Source organism: Neofelis nebulosa, chromosome 4, assembly GCF_028018385.1.
Source record: "Neofelis nebulosa isolate mNeoNeb1 chromosome 4, mNeoNeb1.pri, whole genome shotgun sequence".
In the NCBI taxonomy this organism is placed as follows: Eukaryota; Metazoa; Chordata; class Mammalia; order Carnivora; family Felidae; genus Neofelis; species Neofelis nebulosa.
The window spans coordinates 56,576,564-56,599,096 of NC_080785.1; the positions used below are offsets into that span (position 1 = coordinate 56,576,564).

At 36.2% G+C, this 22,533-nt stretch overlaps 1 protein-coding gene across 1 annotated transcript in view; it reads right to left on the reverse strand.

Moving 5' to 3' along the window:
• The window catches only part of ABCB5 (ATP binding cassette subfamily B member 5), a 139,424-nt gene extending 118,270 nt beyond the window's left edge, over positions 1-21,154 (reverse strand). The window contains exon 1 of the mRNA XM_058724866.1: positions 20,472-21,154. The gene's annotated coding sequence lies outside the window, so the exon portion shown is untranslated. The remainder of the gene's footprint in view (positions 1-20,471) is intronic.
• Between the last annotated feature and the right edge of the window lie 1,379 nt (positions 21,155-22,533).

The following is a 22,533-nucleotide window of genomic DNA, read 5'->3' on the forward strand; positions in this document are numbered from 1 at the left end:
ATTAAAAAACTTTCCATTTTTTCTTTTCTCCAGTCCCTAGTCACCACCATTCTGCTTTCTGTCTCTATGAAGTTGCCTATTCTAGGCATCTCAGATAAGTAGAATGGTACCAATATTTTTCCCTTTGTGTCAGGCTTATTTCATTCAGCATGTTTTCAAGTTTCATCCATGATATGTCATGTATCAATGTTTCATTCCTTTTTTTTTTTTTAAGTTTATTTATTTATTTTGAGAGAGAGGGAGAGAGAGAATCTCAAGCAGACTCCACACTGCAGCTGCAGAGCCTGACACGGGGCTTGATCTCATGAACTGAGAGCTCATGACCTGAGCCGAAATGAAGTCGGACACTTAACTGAATGAGCCAGCCAGGTGCCCCAAAGTTTCTTTCCTTTTTAAGGCACAGTATATATGTACATATACCACAGTTTGTTTACCCATTCATTTGTTGATGGACATTTGGATTGTTTCCACCTATTAGTGACTGTGAATAGTGCTACTATGAACATTGGTATATGAATATTGGAGCCCTCTTTCAATTCTTTTGGAATTGAAGTGGAAATAATGGATCATATATCAATTCTGTTTACCTTTTTAAGAAACTGTCATATTGCTTTTCACAGTAGCTGTACCATTTTACATTCCTACCAGCAAAGCACAAAAGTTCCAGTTTCTCCATATCTTCACCAATACTTTTATTTTCTAATTTATTGGTAATAGTAATCCTGACAGGTATAAAGTGGTCTCATTATGGTTTTGATTTGCATTTCCCTAATGACTACTGAAATTAAGCATCTTTTAATGTATTCATTAGCCATTTGTATGTCTTCTTTGCAGAAATGTGTATTTAAGTCACTGCCCATTAAACATTTTTTTTATACTTAACTTGTAGTTCCTTATGTATTCTGGATATTAAATCATTATCAGATTATAGGATTTGCAAATACTCTCTCCCATTCTGTGGGTTGTCTTTTCAGTCTTGTAATTGTAGCCTTTGATGCACAAAAGTTTTTTATTTTGATGATGTTAAATTTATCTATTTTTGCTTTTTATTGCCTGGGCTTTGGTATCATAGTCAAGACATTATTACCAAATCCAATGTCATAAAGCTTTTCTCTGTTTTTTTTTTTCTTTTTCTAAAGGTTTGATAGTTTTAGCACTTACATTTAGATCTTTAATCCATTTTGAGTTAATATTTCCACATGGCGTAAAATAAAGGGTCTAGCTTCATTCTTTTATATGTAGATATCAAGTTTTGCCAGCACCATTTATTGAAAACACTGTTTTTCTCCACTGAATGGTCTTGACATCCTTGTTGAATATCATTTTATCATATATGTGAGAGCTTATTTTGGGGCTATTTTATTCCATTGGTCTATATGTCTTTATGCTAGTTCTACATTCTTTTGATTACTATAGCTGTGTAATATATTTTGAAATCAGGAAGTGTGACTCTTCCAAATTTGTTCTTTTTCAAGATTGTTTTTGCTATTTTCAAGATTATCTTTGCTCTTTGCCATTTTGCTACTGTTTTGCTATTGTTCAGCTATTTGCTATTTTTGCTATTTGCTATCTTTTTAAAGATTGTTTTTTTATTTGCTATTAAAACTCTATAGGATTTTTAGGATGGGTTTTCCTATTTATGCAAAAAAATGTTATTGGGATTTTCATACGGGTTACATTGAATCTGTAGATCACTTTCAGTAATACTTTCAGTCCTCTTAGATCTTTAGATCACTTTCAGTCATATTAATAATATTATAAGTCTTCCCAGTCCATGAACATAGAATGCCTTTTCATTCATTTCTTCTTTCCTTGACTAAGTTTATTTCCAAGTATTTTATGATAATGTTATAATGGAATTGTTTTCTTAATTTTCTTTCCTGATTGTTAGTGGGTAGAAAAGCAATTAATATTTTTTTAGATTCCACATACGAGATCATACAATATTTGTCCTTCTCTGTCTGACTTATTTCATCTAGCATAGTTCCTTCAAGACTCATCATAAATTGGTTTTTCCTTTCGTGAGGACTTCCTTTTTTATGGCTGAATAATATTCCATCATGTGTGTATGTGTATGTATGTGTATGTGTGTGTGTGTGTGTGTGTGTGTATGTATGTGTGTGTGAATACACACCACATTTTCTTTATTCATTCATCTGTTGATGGACCCTTAGGTTGCTTCCATTTCTTGGCTTTTGTAAATAATGCTGCAATGAACATGGGGGTAGAGATATGTCAAGATAGTGATTTGACTTCCTTCTGATATATACCCAGAAAGGTAACTGCTGGATCATATGGTAGTTCTGTTTTTAATATTTTGAGAAACTTCCATATTGTTTTCTACAATGGCTGTACTGAATCATACTTTTTAAAATCCATTCCAGAGGGTGCCAAGGTGGCTCAGTCGGTTGAATGACTAACTTCACTCAGGTCATGATCTCACGATTTGTGAGTTTGAGCCCCATGTCGGGCTCTCTGCTGTTGGCATAGAGCCCTCTTTGGACCCTCTGTCCCCTTCTCTCTCTGCCCCTTCCCTGCTCAATCTCTCTCTCTCTCTCTCTCAAAAATAAATAAAACATTAAAAAAAATTAAAATCCATTCCGGAAATGCAGAATTTGGATCCCACTCTAGAATTACTGAATATTTTAACAAGATTCTCCAAGTGGTTTGTGTGCACGTAAAATTTGGAGAAGCACAACTCTAAAGTATTTAACAAAAAGTCTTGGTAAATAGAAGGCACTAATTCTCTAGAGGAAGTTTTCTTTCTGTTAAAACTAAGAATATAAAAATAAAGTTAAAAATGCAGTGTGATGGTAACACATTGTTCTTATCTACTATCCACAGCAAGGTTTTAAAGTGTGAACAAAGGACCTCTGGTATCAGAATTGCATGGACTGCATTTTATTTATTTATGAAAAAATTTTTTTTTTACTGTTTATTCATTTTTTGATAGAGACAGAGCGTGAGTTGGGGAGGGGGAGAGAGAGAGAGAGAGAGAGAGAGAGAGAGAGAGAGAGAGAGACAGAATCCAAAACAAGTTCCGGGCTCTGAACTGACAGCACAGAGCCTGACGCAGGGCTCAAACTTACAGACCTTGAGCTCATGACCTGAGCTGAAGTTGGACACTTAACCGACTGAGCCCCCCAGGTGTCTTGCGTGGAGTACATTTTTAAAAATGACATACTGGTAAGTTTTAGCCATAGAATTAAAACAGGGCAATATCGTAAAGAATAATGTAGTAGATATACTGTCTAGTCAGAGAAAGCCTCTTATAGAAGATAATGTTTAAGGTGAATTACAAGAAGGAAGTTGCCATATAGAGATCAAGAAGAGTATCCCAGGCAGAGAGAGTATGATTTATATGGTAGAGAGAAAAAGTGCACTGAGGCAAAGGAATACAAGATGAAAGAAAATAACAGGACAGTGTGGAGGTCATCATTATATGGGAAGATATAGGATGGTCATGATGGCTGTACTTTTGTTCTTCCATATCACCCAATGTTTCAAAAGGAACAGGGGATTGGTTTGAAACATGTCAGGTGTGAGATACTGATGAGATAATCAAGTAGTAATATCCAAAAATCAATAGGTAATGTGAGAATAGAACTCAGAACACCTTATGTAGCCAAAGCAGAACCTGTCAGTCAGCCAATCCTTACCAATTAATAACTATGCAGAGGTTATCATATCAAGTAATACAGAGGATACAAAGAAATATAAAATTAGAAAGAAATATTTTGTTTACAAGGGATCTTGCTTTTAAAAAAAATTCTGACTTCATATGCCAAGAGGGAAAGTCATATGACAAAATATCACTACGGAAATAAATTTTTTGAGTGGCACTTAATTAAGCAGGCTGGATTAGAATAATCTGATGCATAGCTAAAAGAGACTGGTTGGATGGAAAACACAGGATTTCTGATTAGATAAAAGAAGATATGAACTTTATAGAAACACCGAAAGGAACATACTACTAGTAGTAGAAAGTATTAGTAGGGAGATTATTGTTGTATATGAACAAATTTCAGAAAATTTTTTTTGTTTCCTTTTTCTTCATAAAGCTCTTCTTTCTGAAATGGAGGAGTGTTTTATACTCTTCACAAGCTCCAACTGTTTTCATATCCTGTAATATTTATATACTGCAATTTCTCAAATGCTGTTCCTTTTTCCCCTCATATGTCTAGCTGGACTGTAGAGTTAAGAGCTCTAAAAATATGTAAATCCAAAGAGATGGTTGATTTTATGTATCAATTTGGCTAGGCAATGGCATCTAGTTGTTTGATTAAATACCCATCTAACTGTTTTTGTGAAAGTACTTTTTAGATGTAATTAACACTTAAATTAGTAGAGTCTTAGTAAAGCAGATCACCCTTCATAATGTAGGTAGTCTTCATCCAATCAGTTAAAGGAATTAAGAGAAAAGGCTGAGGTCTTCTGAAGAGGAAAAAATTCTGGCTTTAGACGGCCTTCAGTCTCAAAACATCAACTTCTTCCTAGAATTTCCATCCTTCTAGACTGCCCTGAGGATTTCAGACTTGCCAGTCACCATACTTATGTAAGTCAATGCCTTAAAATCAATCTCTCTCTCTCCACACACACACACACACACGTGCGCGCGCGCACACGCACACACACACACACACACACACAGCCAGATATACAGATGCCCATATATACAGATAAACCCAATGGGATATATATATCCTATTGGTTCTGTTACTCTGAAGAACCCTAATCCACCCAGTAAGACAGGAGCTTATATGATAACTAGTACATAGAGTGACTACTCTAGCAAGTGAAAAGAACATTATGACTTAAAATGGTTTTGCTCCATGGATAAGAAGGGCCCTGAGGTTAGTCCTTAAAATATGGTTAAGATCTCAATAAGTGAAGATGTGTGGAGGAGGAACAAGAATATTTTAGGATTGCAAAGGTGAATTATGTAACAACAGAGGAATGAGACCAGTCTGGTTAGAATGAACAGTTTATGCACAAATGGATAAACAGATAAGGTAGATAAGATTGTAGAAGGCATTTAATCAATTTTTAAGGGCAAATATAATTTTCTGACAATGAGAGGGACACAGCCACTGGTATTTGGTATTACTCTTTAAAAAATTAATTAATTTTTAAATTTACATCCATGTTAGTTAACATATAGTGCAACAGTGATTTCAGGAGTAGATTCCTTAATGCCCCTTACCCATTTAGTCCATCCACCCCCCCACAATCCCTCCAGCAACCCTCTGTTGTTCTCTATATTTAAGTCTCTTATGTTTTGTCCCCCTCCCTGTTTTTATATTATTTTTGTATCCCTTCCCTTATCTTCACCTTTTTTGTATCTTAAATGCCTCAAAGCAGTGAAGTCATATGGTATTTGCCTTTCTCTGACTAATTTCGCTTAGCATAATAGCTTCCAGTTCCATCCACGTAGTTGCAAATGGCAAGATTTCATTCATTTTGATTGCCGAGTAATACTCCATTGCATATATATGGTATTTGGTATTATTGATCTAATATCATGGGTAGACTGGAAGGACTTGGGGAAAAATAAGATTCAAGTACATTCATTATGGTGCAGTGTCATAGCAGTAGAAAAATTATATTTGAGAGACATTTTTAAGGGAAGGTTGACAGGATATAGATTCATAGAACGATAAAGAAGGAACAAAAAATAAAAATTCAATGACTAAGCTTCATTATCTGAAATAAATGAGAAGCAAAGATGGAAATGGGCAAGTCAATAGAGGGAGGTGATTTTGGGGAAAAGGTGATATTCAATTTAAAAATATGTTTGGGTTGATACTGGACTGTCCAAGTGAACATACCTGGCATACAGATGGAAATGTGGTACTGATAATTAGGAAAATTGCCAAGCTAGAGAGATACTTGTGATGGTTATCTGCACAGAAGGAAAAATTAAATCTTTGAGAATAAATTTGCTTTAATAATTTGACAATGGTATATAAAAGCACAGGTGACATGGTACAGTATAAATGCTCAGAATTTTCCTTCTAGAGTGGTGCCATCTAATAGAACTTTCTGCAAAAATGGGAATATTCTGTTTACTGTTCAAACAGAATATGGTAGCCAGTAGGCATGTGTAGCTATTGGGCGCTTGCAATATAGCAGTGAGAAAAATGATTTTCTATTTATATAATTTAATTCAAATTTAAGTAGTTACATATTGCAAAAGGCTATCATACTCAGAAGCATAGTTCTAGAATCAAACTGCCTAGACTCAAAATCTGGATTCCCCATTCACAATACACCTATAATTTTGGCTAAGTCATTTAATCCTTACTGAACAGCACTAAACACAGTGTTTACAACTCAATTAACACCTAGTGTCCTTTTTAAAATTATGTAACTACTTGTTTTATTTTGCCATTTTTCAGCAAACAACCCATATCAATTAACACAAAATGTGATTGTAACATCACTATTAAAAAAAAAAAAAAGCAAAGTCAGAGTTAGACAGGGATCAAAAAGATGAAATAGGAGCTTTCTACCATCTTCTTTTCAAAGCACACCAATCTAGACAATCATTCATATATAAGAGTGCCTTTGTAGAAGTCCAAGGGTCCAGTGGAAAAGTTCCAGCACACTGTTAGAGCAAAAAATTCTAAGATAGGATGGATTGAAGAAAGTTAGAGAAACAGTGTCACTTTCTCAGCTGGGTTGGAAGATGCTAAAGATACCTATTTCTTTTTTACCCCATCTACAATACTGAGGCATGCTACATAACTGCAGGGCAGGGAGTGGCTTGGGGAACAACATCCAGGGCTTGGAATGGAACATAAAAAAAGGAATGCAGATTCTATTAACTGCATGGCAGGAAGCCAACTCATGAGCTGCTGGGGACATCTTGCCTGCAGATCTCCCCTTAGGTGGCCCAGGGACACCCCAACATTCTGCATGACTTACCCACACCCACCAACCCCGGGGGTAGTGGAAACAAGTCTCTGCAGACAGCTAATGAGCATATACATGCATAAAAAGCTTGCCTGACTCTGTAGGACTGGGAGACAACACACAAAACTGAGCACTATTCTAGGGAAAGCAAGCAAACAAGAAGCTGTCAGCATCTGGCTTTGCAAGAGAAGGCATACAATCTTAGGAATTTCCAAGGGGACAAGAAGTGGGGAGCAGGCATATCCATTGAAAAGGCCTAAGAATGCCTCAGAATCTCTAATACTGCTGATGGAGGTATTTTTATCCCTAAGCCAGTCAGTAGACAGGAGGAGGTGACTGTTACTTTAAATATACAGATAGTATTCCAAGACTTTAAGGAGCATGAAAAATCAAGGAAACATGACATCACCAAAGGAACACAATGATTTTCCATTTCCCAAAGAAATGGAGAGCTACAATTTGCTTGATTAAGAATTCAAAATAGTTGTTTCAAGGAAGCTAAGTAACCTATTATTAGAAAATACAAAGAAAGTTCAATAAAATCAGGAAAACAATACCTGAACAAAATGAGAAGTATAACAGTGAGAGAAATCATAAAAACAAAAAACAGAAATTCTGGAGCTGAAGAATACAAATGAATAAAATTAAAAAAAAAATGCAATAGAAAGCATCAATAGACCACTGTATCAAACAGAAGAAAGAATCTATAAAGTAGAAGACAGGTAGGTCATATAAAATTACCAGTCAGAGGAGAACAAAGAAAAAGAATGAAAAAGAAAGCCTATATGAATAATAGGACACCATTAATAGAAACAATACAGGTCTTATTAGAGCCCTATAAGGAGAAGAGAGGGATAAAGGGACAGAAAGCAAATTTAAGAAGTAATGACTGAGAACTTACCAAATCTAGGGAGAGATCTAGACATCCAAGTTCATGAAGTGAAGAAATTCAAATTCTTCACATACAAGGGAATGCCCATAAGGCTATCAGTGGATTTCTCAGCAGAAATCTTGCAGGTAAGGAGGGAGTAAGATAATATATTCAAAGTACAGGAAGAGAAAAAAACTGCCAACCAAGAATACTTGAGCTGGCAAAGTTGTTCTTCCAAAATGAAGGAGAGTTAGATTTTCCCAGACAAACAAAAGCTGACGGAATTTGTCATTACTAGACCTGCCTTACAAGAAATGCTAACAGGAATTCTTAAAACTGAAATGAAAGGAAGCAAATATATAAAATTAACATAAAAATATAAAACATACTGATAAAGTATGTACATAGTCAAATTCAGAATACTCTATACTGTAATGCAATGGTCTGTTAATCACTTAACTCTAGTGTAAAATTTAAGATCAGAAGTATTAAAAATAATTATAGCTGTAATAATTAATTATTGGATACACAATATAAAAAGAGGTAAATTATGATGTTAAAACATAAAATGTTGGGGAGAGGAGTTTTTGTATGTGATCAAAGTTGCTATCTGTTTCAAATAGACTGTTATATCCAGAAGATGTTTTATGTTGATCCTCCCTAATTGCAACACACAGTAACCACAAAGCAAAAAAAAAAAAAAAAAACTACAGTAAGTATACAAAGGACAAAGAGAAGGCAATGAAACCATACTACTACAGAAAAAATCATTAATTCACGAAGGAAGAAAGAGAGGAAGAAAGGAACAAAGGAACTGCAACACTGCCAGAAAACAATTAAAAAAGATGGCATCAGGAAGTAAGTATCCATTAATGATTACTTAAATGTTTTCAATTCTGTAATCAAAAGGCACAGAGTGGCTGAATGAAAAAACAATTAAAAAAACAAGACCAAACTATATGCTGCCTACAAGAGATTCACTTCACCTCTAAGGACACACATAAGCTCAAAGTGAAGGGATGAAAATGGATATTCCATGCATTTGGAAATTAGGGGTGGCTATACTTATATCAGACAAAATAGACTTTAAGTCATAAACTGTAACAAGCAATAAAGAAGACCATTATATAATGATAAAGGGGTCAATTCATTAAGAGGGAATAAAAACTGTAAATATTTATGCACTCAACACTGGAACACCCAAATATATTAAGTACTAATAAATGTAAGGGGAAAAATAGACAATGGCACAATTATAGTTGGAGGCTTTAATACTCCACTTTCAACAATGGATAGATCATCCAGACAGAAAATCAATACTGAAACAACGGACTGGAACTTTAGATCTAATGGACCTAACAGACATCTGCATTATATTCCACACAATAGCAGTGGAATACATATTCTTCTCAAGTGCACATAAAACATTTTCCAGGTTACATCATATGTACACTCATAAAACAAGTCTTAACAAATTTAAGAAAACTGAAATGATACAAGCATCTTTTCTGACAATAGTATAAAATTAGAAATAATGGAGAAAAACTAGAAAATTCATGAAGGTGTGTAAATTAAACAACATACTCCTAAACAACAAATGGATTAAAGAAAAATCAAAAGAGAAATCCAAAAATATCCTGAAACAAATGAAATGGAACACGATATACCAAAAACTTATAAGATGCAGCAAAAGCAGTTCTACAAGAAAAGTTTAAAGTGGTAAATGCTTACATTAAGAGAAAGAAAGATCAGGGGCGCCTGGGTGGCGCAGTCGGTTAAGCGTCCGACTTCAGCCAGGTCACGATCTCGCGGTCCGTGAGTTCGAGCCCCGCGTCAGGCTCTGGGCTGATGGCTCGGAGCCTGGAGCCTGTTTCCGATTCTGTGTCTCCCTCTCTCTCTGCCCCTGCCCCGTTCATGCTTTGTCTCTCTCTGTCCCAAAAATAAATAAAAAAAAAACGTTGAAAAATAAAAAAAAAATTTAAAAAAAAAAAAGAGAAAGAAAGATCTCAGGATTCTTGGGTTGCTTTGGTTATGCATCTGACTCTTGGGTCTCAGATCAGGTCACAGTCTCAGAGTTGTGGGACTGAGCCCCACGTCAGGCTCTACACTGATGGCGTGGAGCCTGCTTGGGATTCTCTTTCTCTCTGTCCCTCCTCTGCTCTCTCTCTCGCTCAAAAGAAAAAAAAAAAAAAACAAGAAAAAGAAATATCTCAAATGAACAACCTAACTGTACACTATTAGGAACTAGAAAAAGAATAAACCAAACCCAAAGTTAGCAGAAGGAAGGAAATAACAGAAATCAGAATGAAAATAAATGAAATTGAGACTGGAAAAACAGTAGCAAAGGCAAAAGAATCTAGAATCTGGTTTCTTGAAAAGATAAACAAGGTTGACAAACAGTAGCTATACTAAGAAAAAAAAAAGAGAGAAGATTAAAATGTGTAAAACCAGAAATGAAAGAGGAGATATTATAACTGACACCACAGAAATACAAAAGATAAAAAGAAACAATTATAAAATAAACAATAATTGAACACCAACAAACTGGATAACTTAGAAGAAATGAATACATTTCTAGAAAAAATATAACCTACTGAATAATTAAATAGCAAAGGGACTGAATCAATAATCAAAAATGTCCCAACAAAGAAAAGCCCAGGACCAGATGGTTTCCCTTAAGTTCTACCAAACACTTAAGAAGAAGTAACACCAATCCTTCTCAAACTATTTCAAAAAATTAAATAGGAGGGAACACTTCCAAGCTCATTTTACAGGACAGCATTACCCTGATACTAAAGCTAGATGAGGATACTATAAGAAAGAAAACTACAGGGCAATATCCTTTTTGAATAGAAATGCAAAAATTCTCAACAAAATACTAGCAAACCTAATTCAACAGGACATTAAAATGATTATATACCAGGGTTTTTATAAGCCCTAGTAATCCATGTTAAACACTCAACCTGATATAACATGAATGATGAATAAATGCTAGCCATTTTGATTAATGTTTAAGAAAAACAAAACAACAACAACAAAAGGATCATATACCATGATCAGGTGGGATCCATCCCTGGGATGTAAGGATGGTTAATTATATCCCAATCAATAAATGTGATACATCACAATAATAGAACAAATGATAAAAATAATATGATCAGCTCAATAGATGCATAATAGAAAAAGTAGTAGACAAAATTCAACCTCTTTCATGATAAAAGCTCTCAACAAATTGGATGTAGAAGAAAATGTACTTCAACATAATAAAATCCATGTATGTTAGGCCCACAGCTAACATCATACTCAATGGTCACAGTTTAAAAGCTTTTCCTCTAAGATCAAGAACAAGACAAGGGCAGGAATGTAAATTGGTTCAGTCATTATGGAAAACATTATGAAGTTCCCTGAAAATATTAAAATAGAACTACCTAATGATCCAGCATTCTACTTCTGGGTATATATCCAAAGGAAATGAAAACAGTATATTGAAAAGATATCTGTACTCCCATGTTTATTGCAGCATTACTTACAATAGCCAAGACATGGAGACAATCTAAGTATCCCTAAAGAAGATGTGGTAAATGTATAAAATGGAATATTATTCAACTGTGACAAAGAAGGAAATCCTGCCATTTGGCTTTGAGGGCATTATGCTAAGTGAGATAAGTCAGACAAAGAAAGACATATCTCACTAAAAAATGGAACCCAAAAAAGCTGAATTCTTAGAAACAGAATAGAATAGTTGTTTCTAGTGGCTGGGAGGTGGGGTAATCAGGAAGATATTGGTCACAGAGTGCAAACTTGCAGTTAGAAGATGAATAAATTCTTGAGATTTAATGCACAGCATTGTGATTACAGTCAATGATACTGTATTACATACTTCAGGGTTGCTAAGAGACTAGACTTTTTTTACTCATTAAAATCACTTTATTTGAAGCCCAGATGGGATAATTAGCTTTTTCTTAAGGATTACAGTAAATACTTATTAAGTGAATGCAACAAGGTGGAGTCATTAAACTTAAGACACTACATCTTAAATGTTCTAAACACAAAATGAAATTATAATTTTGTGTTATGATGGAGGTATTAGCTAAAGCTATAGTGGGAATCATATTGCAACACATAAATGTATCAAATCAACACTTTACATTTATACAATGCTATATGTCAATTATGTCTCAATAAAAAAGAATAGTTAACAAAATAAGAAACTTCACTGAGGTGTTAATAGTAGAAAAGCTACCTTAGCTAGATAGATTTAAGAAGATTTTGAAAAATAATGACTACATGATTCAAAAGATAGAATACAGTAGAAATAAAGTAGTATTATTCTTTTAATCTTTATAGAATTATTGGATACTAAAATTTATCATAATAATAAACAATGTTACCATTATAAGACATATTTAATTTTTAACCTTTAAACTATATTTGAGATATGAGTTCTCTCAAGAAAAAGTCTCATCGGAAATTGATCACAACTTATGAGCAAGAATTAAAAGCAGAATATCAGTTTTCCATCTCAAATATTCCTGACGATGAAAAGTTCCAAAATCATATATAGTTTTCAGACATAATACATAATAAGAAAAGCTATGTAGAAGAGAAAAAAGTATTGTGAGAAAATATTACTGTCTTTCACTTACTTCAGATCAATGTCTACTTAGCAAAGCAAATATGCTGTATAGTCACTGTAGGATCTATTAGCAGCTGACAGTGTTTGGAAAATTATGGTTCTTCACTGTCATGTTAGACTTTAAAATTTTCACTGCCATTTTCAATAAAAATTTTAGAGTTATTCTTTTATACTGGAAGTTCATTTTATGATTTCATATTTAGGAAAGTATCAATTTTTATCACTCAACTTTTGGCATTGGTACAAAGTATATATGTGTGTGTGTGTGTGTGTGTGTGTTTATGTATACATGTATATTTATATATTCAAAACACCTCTAGTATTATGGGAGCATAGCGTAGTGGAAAGTTAAAAAAAAAAGTCTTTGTGAGAAAGTTTCTTTTAGTAACACCATAGTCTTCCTTCTGCTTTATAGTATCAACCCACAATATCAACTAAATTCTCAGTAGGTTTGCTTACCACATTTTCCCGTGAATTCTAACCCTTGTCCCTCTAAAATTCATGGGAATAGAGTGGTCAGTTTACTTTGGTCTGAGCCTAAATGAACACTTTAAAGTGCCTTGTTAAAAAAAAAAAAAACATTAAAAATCCTCCTACTCTAGAAGTGCTCTGCCAAGACTAACTCAAAGCCACAAAAGATTAAAGTTTGGTGCCAAATTGGGACCTGTAAGAACTGTGTGATCCTTTAACTCAGCAAAACTTCCATCTTTAACAGAAACTCAGAATATTAAACATAAGAATACAAAGTAATTTTCCAGACTAAGAGCATTCGGGATAAAACCATGGAACGCTATAAAGGAATTCCCCAAGTGAAAGTCTTTCTTTGGAGTAAAATGAAAGCATCATAGAAATCTCTAGAGAAGAGACAAGGTCTTGCACAGGGCAGAAAGCTGACCTTGCCATAGAGTTATTTTCTGATCTGGGACTCTCTACATGTTTGCTCTGTTTTCTAATAAAGTAAGTACTTATAATGGTGACTAATCATTTGTCCATTAGCTATCTTTTCACATTAGGAACAAATTCATTGTTTTACTCTTTGAGTTGGCAACTGTAATAAGAGCTCCAAACATTAGTGGTGCTTGTAGCATACGTGAATGGGTGGCTTATACACCAGCTCTGTTTTGAGCATTACCCTGCTGTGCACTGTGAAAAGTGTTTTATGGAAGCTTCAATAAATATTAGATATTATTACTACTATGCAAATGATCTTATTTAGTCATTGCTTTATTAGCCTTATTTTTACAAGAGGAACTTGAAGCTTTGAAGACTTAAATAACATTGTTAACACAACTATTAAAGTGGTGGAACCAAATTTGTCTATTCTAAAACCTAAACTCTTTTTAAAAAAATATTTATTTCGAGAAAGAGAGAGAGTGCAAGCCAGTGAGCAGGGGAGGGGCAGAGAGAGAGAGAATCCCAAGTAGGCTCCACGCTGTCAGTGCAGCGCTTGACATGGGGCTTGATCTCACAAACCACGAGATTATGGCCTGGCAAAGATCAAGAGTCAGACACCTAAGCCACCCAGGTGCCCTTAAAACCTTAAGCTCTTAACCAGTGAGCTATAAATTTGAAAGTCACCATGAACTCTTACTTTACAGCGGCATTCTGGGGCACACTAATTTCTTGGATTCAAAAGGCAAAAGAAAGTCCTACTCTTTCAGCTGCATTGAGGCTCATATTTTGTTTTACTCAGTCTGTGAGCAAACGCTCATGACAGCAGTCAGAAGTTGAATCTTACTTATAAATCGGAACATATCCTATACCCTCTATTTCACATACACATTGTGAGAATGTAATGACATAATGTAGGTGAAAGAGCTCTAGAAATCATAATGCAACTTCTTTACATCACAGGATTGTACTGTCTTCGTCCCTATACTTTAACACTAATATTATTTACTGAACTTTTTATTCTTCACTAGCTATTGAGCTAAATGCATTGTATATATATTTGCTCCTTCAATCCTCACCATAATTCTATGAGGCAGCATTGTAAACCATTTTAAAGATGAGGAAACTGAGATTCAAAGTATTTAGTTTGCCTTAACTTGGATAGTCATTCAGTGACTGATTAGGAGTTTTTATCCATTTATGTATGCATTTGAAGAGGAGGTATTAATGATACATCTATATGGAGATACATGTATATACTTATCTACATATAAAATAAATATTATCAGCCCAACATTTAGAGAGAAGCTGCTACTAGAAGATACCTTACAACCCAAAAGTTGATGGCTGATTGTAGACATGGCTCAACGATGAGTCTTTAGAAGGACGTAAGGTAGGCTACTGGTTTCTCTGTGATTATTAAACTATGATTCTTGCAGCACCTGTGTCAGGATGCAGGCTTCTTGATAAAAATGCAGATTCCGGATCCTCTGCTCAGATTATTGAATTGGAGTCTCTGTAGAGTATGAACCATGAATATACATTTTAACAAGCTCTACAAGTGATTCAATGCAAATTATAGTTTGAGATCCATTGCATAAAGTAATGAGCACTGTGGTTCTATCTTTGGTTGTTTTATATATAGAACTTTTTTTTAAGTTTCTCTTCTAAATGGAGGAAAAATAACTTCTCAGGGACAAAGATGCTTTTACTTCAAAATATAAACATTTCATAATATGAATTTATGAAAGATTACATTAATGTAGCTCTGGTGTGTAAAATATCCCAGCCAGACAGCCAGGCACTCATAAATGTATTTCATCCATCAATAGGCCATCAATTCCATTTTCATTTAAACATCAATTAAAAGGAAAGGTATAACTGGCCACAAGATTAATTTCCTCCATGCAAAGAAACAGCAGCTAGTCACACGTGGGGACCACTTGCTTGTTAATAGCTCCTTCTGTAAATAAATTACACAATTAAATCACAGGACCTCTAAGTGAACAATCAGGCAAGTTGATAGAAGCAATACTTTTTCCTTCTGAGTTTTATAAAGGTTTCTGAAATCATTTTTAATTCACAAGAGGGAAAATTACTTTTCCTTAGATGACTCACAGTATTTTATTCATATCAAAAACAGATTGTAGAGACTTCTGTATATCATGAATCTAGCTTAATGTACTTAGATTTTACTAATTTTTCCTAAGGGATATAGAGTGATTCATTCCAAAACAGTCTCAATGGAGTTGAATTTTCCTCTCTCCTGAAGTTTCACCTTAAAAGGAAAACGTATCTCAAGGAAACCTCTGAATATTGTCAAAAAGTATTAGATCAGTAATACATTTACTAATGGAAGCTAATTTGCCAAACAGTTAATGAGATTGGGGGGAGGGGGCTGCAGCTCAAAATGTACCTAGGATTTGTTTTAATCAGGTATGGTAAAACATCCAGATATGGAAATGATTGTCATGAAGAAAGAAGTTTATACTCATAGATCCCCAGAAAAATGAGGCATGCCACTCCACTCAGGGGACACAGGGAAGTACCAAAGCTGGCCAGGAGGCAGAGAAATCAGGGGAAACTGCACAAGAGACTTCACTGTGGTTTCCATGGGAAAGGTATAGCAAAACAGGATAAGCAGGCCTAGAATCGACTAGTTTGAATAATTTCATCAGATTCTGGGGGTTAGGGGCTGGCTGTCTCTAGTTGTCTGGTATTGGTCTTGGGGTAATTAGGGCAGGGGGATAGTGGCTTGTTCAGCATGTGATAGCCTAATTAAGGAGATGTTTGAAGGTACAGGCTCTGGATTTGTTCACACATGAAAGGAGCACTCCAGGATGAATTCTTTGCTATCTCTAGGAATTAGCTAACACTGGGAGGGGCAGTTCCTTCAGGGTCAGCAAGGCCCCAAGACCTCAAAGCATCAGAAAATACAGAAAATAAAAGAGCATGATCAATACAGCAGAAGGTCTTGTGCTGTGGCTGTAAACAGGAAAGTTACTGAATTCAAATGTTAGATATACTTGTAGCATGTGTGGGTGGGTGGTTTCCTACATACCATCTCTATTCTGAGGTCATGTGTTAATGTTCTATTACTTCTCAAAGAGTGAAAGGGCACTTTTTAACACTTGGCTTTAAATTCTTAACAAACTTAGTATTGTAATAGCATTTTAAATTTAGCAAGAAAAAAAATTAAAATCTCCAGCAGTATTTGGTATCCCGGTCCATCTGTTCTGAAATTCTATGTGTGGCCAAAGAGAAGTACTAATTGGTTTTCTTCCTTGCAGCACCAAACACTTGACTATCCTAATTAAGGAAGGAGGAGACCTGGGAAAACTTGTAAATCTGAGGAACAGCTACATCTCAACAGTAGCTACTATAGGCTACTTTTCCTTTTTCTGTTCTGGAACACCTATGACTGATTCTATGTTTCTTGGAAGACTGGATTCTGGTACTACAGAAACTTCTGCAGAAGACTGAAAGACTTCAGCATGAGGAACAGCAGTAGTATGGCGTGAATTATTTTAGCACTGATAGTCTGAACTGGGTTACCTACTTGGCTTATTCTTCAAATTTTATGTATTAAACAACAAGAACAACAACACAATTTTTCCCGAGGGAAGTATATTAACTAGGACTATTTAGGTTAAAAGTGATTGAGATGTCACACATCTCTTTCTCTAGCTGAGCAAACTTTCATTATGTTTTCTTATGAGTAAATCAGTACCTGTTCCTCCCTGGTTAAAATCAGTGAACTAAATTTGTATTAGATTGAGATACAAGTAATAAAGCTTAAAACAAAGTTTATTACATAAACAATACAACAGCAATTGGCTCTCCTTGCAAAAGGGGAAGTTATTGACTATAGATTGCAGAATTTTGTTGCCAAAAAGGATCCTAAAGCTCAAGGGTTCCCTGCTTAGTTTTATATCAGAGTATCTCCTGGGGATTTTTGAAAAATACAGAATCTGACACTCTATCTCAGCTGTACTGAATCAGAATCTTTGGCAATCTTTGGCATAATGCCCAGAAGTGTGTACTCTCTAAAAGCTCTCTGGGTTTCTGAGATGTGTGGTTGGGTTTGGAGTTGACTGATCAGAACTTTACCAGAATGCCTCTTAATACTGGAGCATTAAACAAAATACAGACATCAGAGCTCCACATGAGACCTATTGGACTAAATGTCTGGGAAAGGATATAACAACATGTATGTATTAACATACACACACATATAATATAATAGTAGTCTTACCTAATCCTGAGCTTAGGCTAGAGAGAATTATTATATTCAAGTTTTGGATTCAATCTTAGAAGACCACAGTGGTCTGTTTATACTCAAAAAAGCGGGTATATTTCATTATTTGTTCAAAATATTTGCTGTGCCTCCCTACTATGCCCTTCTCTGGAGCCCATCCAGAGAAGTACAGAAGAGTACATTTACTGTTTCACTGACATTAGCCTTGATTCTATAACTTGTTTTGACTGACAAATGTGAGTGCAAGAGGCCTGTGCCTCTTCCAAGAAACTCTGAGCCATCGCAGTCAATTTATTTTTTCCCTCTGCCACCAGACTAGGATGTTGTTAGTGGCTGCTACTTCAGCCTGCATCACTGAATACAAAGACTTGGAACAGAGCTCTAGCCAATCTATAACGATTGTTAATGTGAGTACAAAATAGACCTTATTTAACTCCCTTAGATTTTGGAACCCCCACCCCCATCCCCTATTCCCTCTTCTGTAACAGATGAAAGAGTGAGAATTAGAACCCAGGTCTCCTGCCTATGCCTTGCTGTTTCTATAGCACTCAAAAGGAGAAGATAACTGCATCTGTCCTAGGTGAGGAGGGGATTATCTGCTCACATTGCTAGAGCTGAAACTGGGGAGAAGTGTGTTTTTGGTATACTCAAGTGGAATTTAAAATAGAGATCTCAAATTTCTTCCAACTCAGATATTGTATTGCTCTTTGACATTCCTAATAAAATATCACTGCCCATTGCTGTTACCTGGGCTAGTAATATTTGTGGAGGTATATAGTTGAATCCTAACTGGCATTAATCTGTGGGGCTGGCTGGGAAATAAACCATGGTATATAACATTCCTTATATGGAAACAAGTTTGCCAAGTTCCAAATAGTAGGCACGAAAGGTGAACTTCTGAAACAAGCTCTTGCTTTTTTACTTCAGGCTTCAGATAAAATAGAGAATACTCAGATGTTGTTTTCCAACAAAATATATACATTTTAAAAGGGTGATTGTGATTCACATTCTGCCCACAGGAGGGCCACAGAAGTTAGCACTTCACAATATTTTCTTGCAATAAATTGGTTTACATATTCATTCCTACAGCTTTTTTCTCCCTCCACAAATCCAGATTAACTTTACAATTTATAACTTGAGTTAAAAAATTTCAAGGTTTCTATATAAAAATTTCAGTCTGTTCCAGTTCTTCTAAACCCTTCATTACCATTCAAATTGTGATGTCTACAGATCAGAATTCCTATTTCATTTTCATAGACTTAGAGTATTTTCCCCAAATGCATTATTTTGAAGTTTTAGTATCTGAAACCAAGAGAGATGATGGAGAAATAATTTTAATCGGAATAAAAATTAATTACTGACAACTCAAAATTTAAAAGCCAGGATTTTGGTATTTTAAAATATCGAATTGGAAACATGAGGACAATTATTCTTAGTAAAATGTAAATAATCATCATTATTTGACTATCATTTATTGGCCACCTACTCTGGACCAAAATTTTATTTTACATGATTCTAATCCTCCCCAAAGCAGCCTGGCAAGGTATATGTCACTCTCACTGTTTGGGATGCGGAAACTGAGTCCCAAGGGTGTCAGTCTGTCATAACGACTATGTGACTTTAATGGGAAGAATTGGCATTTGATCCCAAGTCCCTCAGAAGCCAAAATCCACAAGCTTTCCTTATACCACATTGCCTTTCTCCCATTTGGCTTTGAAATGAGTTTCTACTCTGGCTATCATATTTATCATCTCAAGTTTCTTCCTCAATTACATATTTTATTTCCAAAATAAATATTTATGCACATAAAATTCTATCCTAACAGGAAGCAGAGAATTAAAAATCACATAATCGCCATGAAAGCTCTGGTGATCTTCCTACGGGAAAGGGAAGTTGTGGTTTGCAAGAAGCACATGCAGGGACCCTTTACAGCAGTTTGTGGGCCGTTGGACCACAGAAGGTTAGGGGAAGGCACTTGGAAGGCAGAGAAAATAATATGTATTTGAGATATCTTTTTAAGCAAGCACAAGTTATGGGAATAATTTGATTTATTAAATAATCTGCAACATTTTCTCTATAAATGTCTTGTCCAATAACTAAAAAGTCAGAAGCCATGAAACCTTCTAACCACTAGATGTCACTGTTGCTCATGAAATAGAATTGCCCAAAGAGTAGTTTGAGGAATGCCTCCTGTCATCTTCCCTGAAGTTTACCCTTCATCTAAGAGCTATGAGAGATATAAAAGAGATCAAACATATGGGCCCTGATGCGGAACTTGTGTTTTCCTTGGAAGAAGAGAGAGAGAAAACATATGAATAATTACAGAGTATCACAAAAAATGGCATTCATTTGTGTATACTTACAAATACATATACTGGGTGGAGGTAGTAGGAACTGTAAGACCTCAGTAATAAATGTAAACAGGAGTGGCTGTGGATGGTTCCACAGAAGTGGGACTTGGGTGATGTTCTAAGGGATAAAAGATGGCCTAGGTAAGAAGAGAGCAAGATCATTCCAAAGAGGCATGGCCTGAGCAGAAGCACGGAGGTGGAAATAGAGAGCTGGAATAAAGTGGAAGAGGGGGAGTTGGCTGTGGAGGAGACAGATTGTATAGGACCAGAAACAACCAAGAGGAGCGTTGTAATTTACCCTCCCTCCTGAATTTGCCTCTAAAACTTTCTGAGCAGAAGAGGGATATGAAAAATACTCCATTGGAGGAAGATTAACTGTTTGGATATTGGGGTGGGGTACCAGCTAAGAATCACAATTTATGTCATTCCCTGGTAAATCATTATTTGAGGTTTCTTCACTGTGTAATTACTTTATCCTGGTCCCTTGGTCATTTGTTATGGTTCCCCTCCCGCCAAATCTTGATCCGGGTTTAGGAATAACACTGGTACCTGTTGGTCTTCATCTAGAGCAGAGGCTTCTGCTTCTGGTCTGGTCTTGTCGCCAGAGACTTGCCTTCCTCTGGCTGATTATTTACAAAATCATCTGAATTTGCTCTCAGGGACGTTCAGTCAGGCAGCTCCCTCTGAAAAGCATCAAAGATATGCTTTCACCTCAGGGAGAGCACGTCTCCAGAGGCTCCTCTCTTCCAAATGTCCTAAAACAAGTGGGTGACTGTTTCACGAGGTTTTCTCTTTTGCTGGGAGTCCACATTATAAAGTTCTGAGAGCAAGGAAAACAAGCCTTTCAGATTGTCAGGCTCTTTAATGAGGTGCTCTGAGGAGGGAAGAACGGCAGACACAGGCTGGAGGACGTGGCGTGGCGCTTTTAGAGGGTCAGCCCGCATCGTCGGTCTGGTAGCGGGATTCCACCATCTGGAGGCCATCTGCCTCTCCGCGTCTCACAAGCCTCCCGGCAGCCCCACTGCTGCATCCTGTCCTCAAGTAAATAAGCCATAAAGGTGCTGGAAGGACCAACACGATGAAGACTCCAAAGACGCCGCCGCCCTGTGTGAGCAGAGGGCCAACGACGGGGTCGCAGCCCTGTGGCGGGAGTCTGGGTCCTTCCTGCGGAGGTTTGCGCCCAGTACATCCGGGTCCTCCCACACGGTATCTTCGCTTCCGGTGGCGTTGCTTTCCCGCCACAGCTGACTGAGCCGTCACAGCCTGGGGAGAAGCTGGGTTCCTGCACGTGGTGTGGAGGATGGAAGCGCCTGGGGGAGGAGTTCACGGTAAGGAGAACGGGGTTGTTAAAAGAGGTGGCGGGCAGTGGTAGTGTTTGTTTGCCGAGCTATGGCAGCAAACTGTACACGTAATGCAAGAACTGCACTAACCTCGCTTGGTTTCCTCTAGCTGACGATTATGTGATCCTGAATGGAATGAGCCTAAAAATAGGCTTACTTTTCAAATTTTTAAAATGTTTGTTTGTTTGTTTATTTAAATATAATTTGTTTTCAAGTTAGCTAACATGCATTGTGTATATAGTGTGCTCTTGGGTTTGGGAGTAGGTTCCCATGATTCATTGCTTACATATAACACCCGGTGCTCATCCCAACATGTGCCCTCCTTAATGCCCATCACCTATTTTCCCTGCCCCTCTTCCACCATCAACCCTGTTTGTTTTCTGTATTTAAGACTTTCTTATGGTTTGCCTCCTTCTCTGTTTGAAACTACTTTTTCCCTTTCCTTCCCCGTTGGTCTTCTGTTAAGTTTCTCAAATTACACATATGAGTGAAAACATATGATACCTGTTTTTCTTTGACTTATTTCACTCAGCATAATACCCACATTGTTGCAAATGGCAGAATGGCAGAATTTAGTTTTTTCTCATTGACAAGTAGTATTCCGTTGTATATATAAACCACATCTTCTTTATCGACTCATCAGTTGATGCACATTTGGGTTCTTTCCATAATTTGGCTATTGTTGAAAGTGCTGCTATAAACATTGATGTACATGTGTCCCTATGCATCAGCACTCTTGTATCCTTTGGGTAAATTCCTAGTAGTGCTATTGCTGGGTTGTAGGGTAGTTCTATTTTTAATTTTTTGAGGAAGCTCCACACTGTTTTCCTGAGCGGCTACACCAGTTTGCATTCCCACCAACAGTACAAAAGTATTCCCCTTTCTCCACAGATGTTCCTCACCAACATCTCTTGTTTCTTGAGTTAATTTTAGCCATTCTGACAAATGAGAGGTGGTAACTCATTTTGGTTTTGATTTGTATTTCCCTGATGATGAGCAATGACAAGCATCTTTTCATGTGTCTTTTGGCCACCTGGATGTCTTCTTTGGAAAAGTGTCTATTCATGTCTTCTGCCCATTTCTTCACTGGGTTATTTGTTTTTTAGATATTGAGTTTGATAAGTTTTTTTATAGATTTTGGATACTAGCCCTTTACCCTATATGTCATTTGCTGATATCTTCTCCATTCCGTAGGTTGCCTTTTAGTTTTGTTGTTTATTTCCTTTGCTCTGCAGAAGCTTTTTATCTTGATGAGGTCCAAATTGTTCATT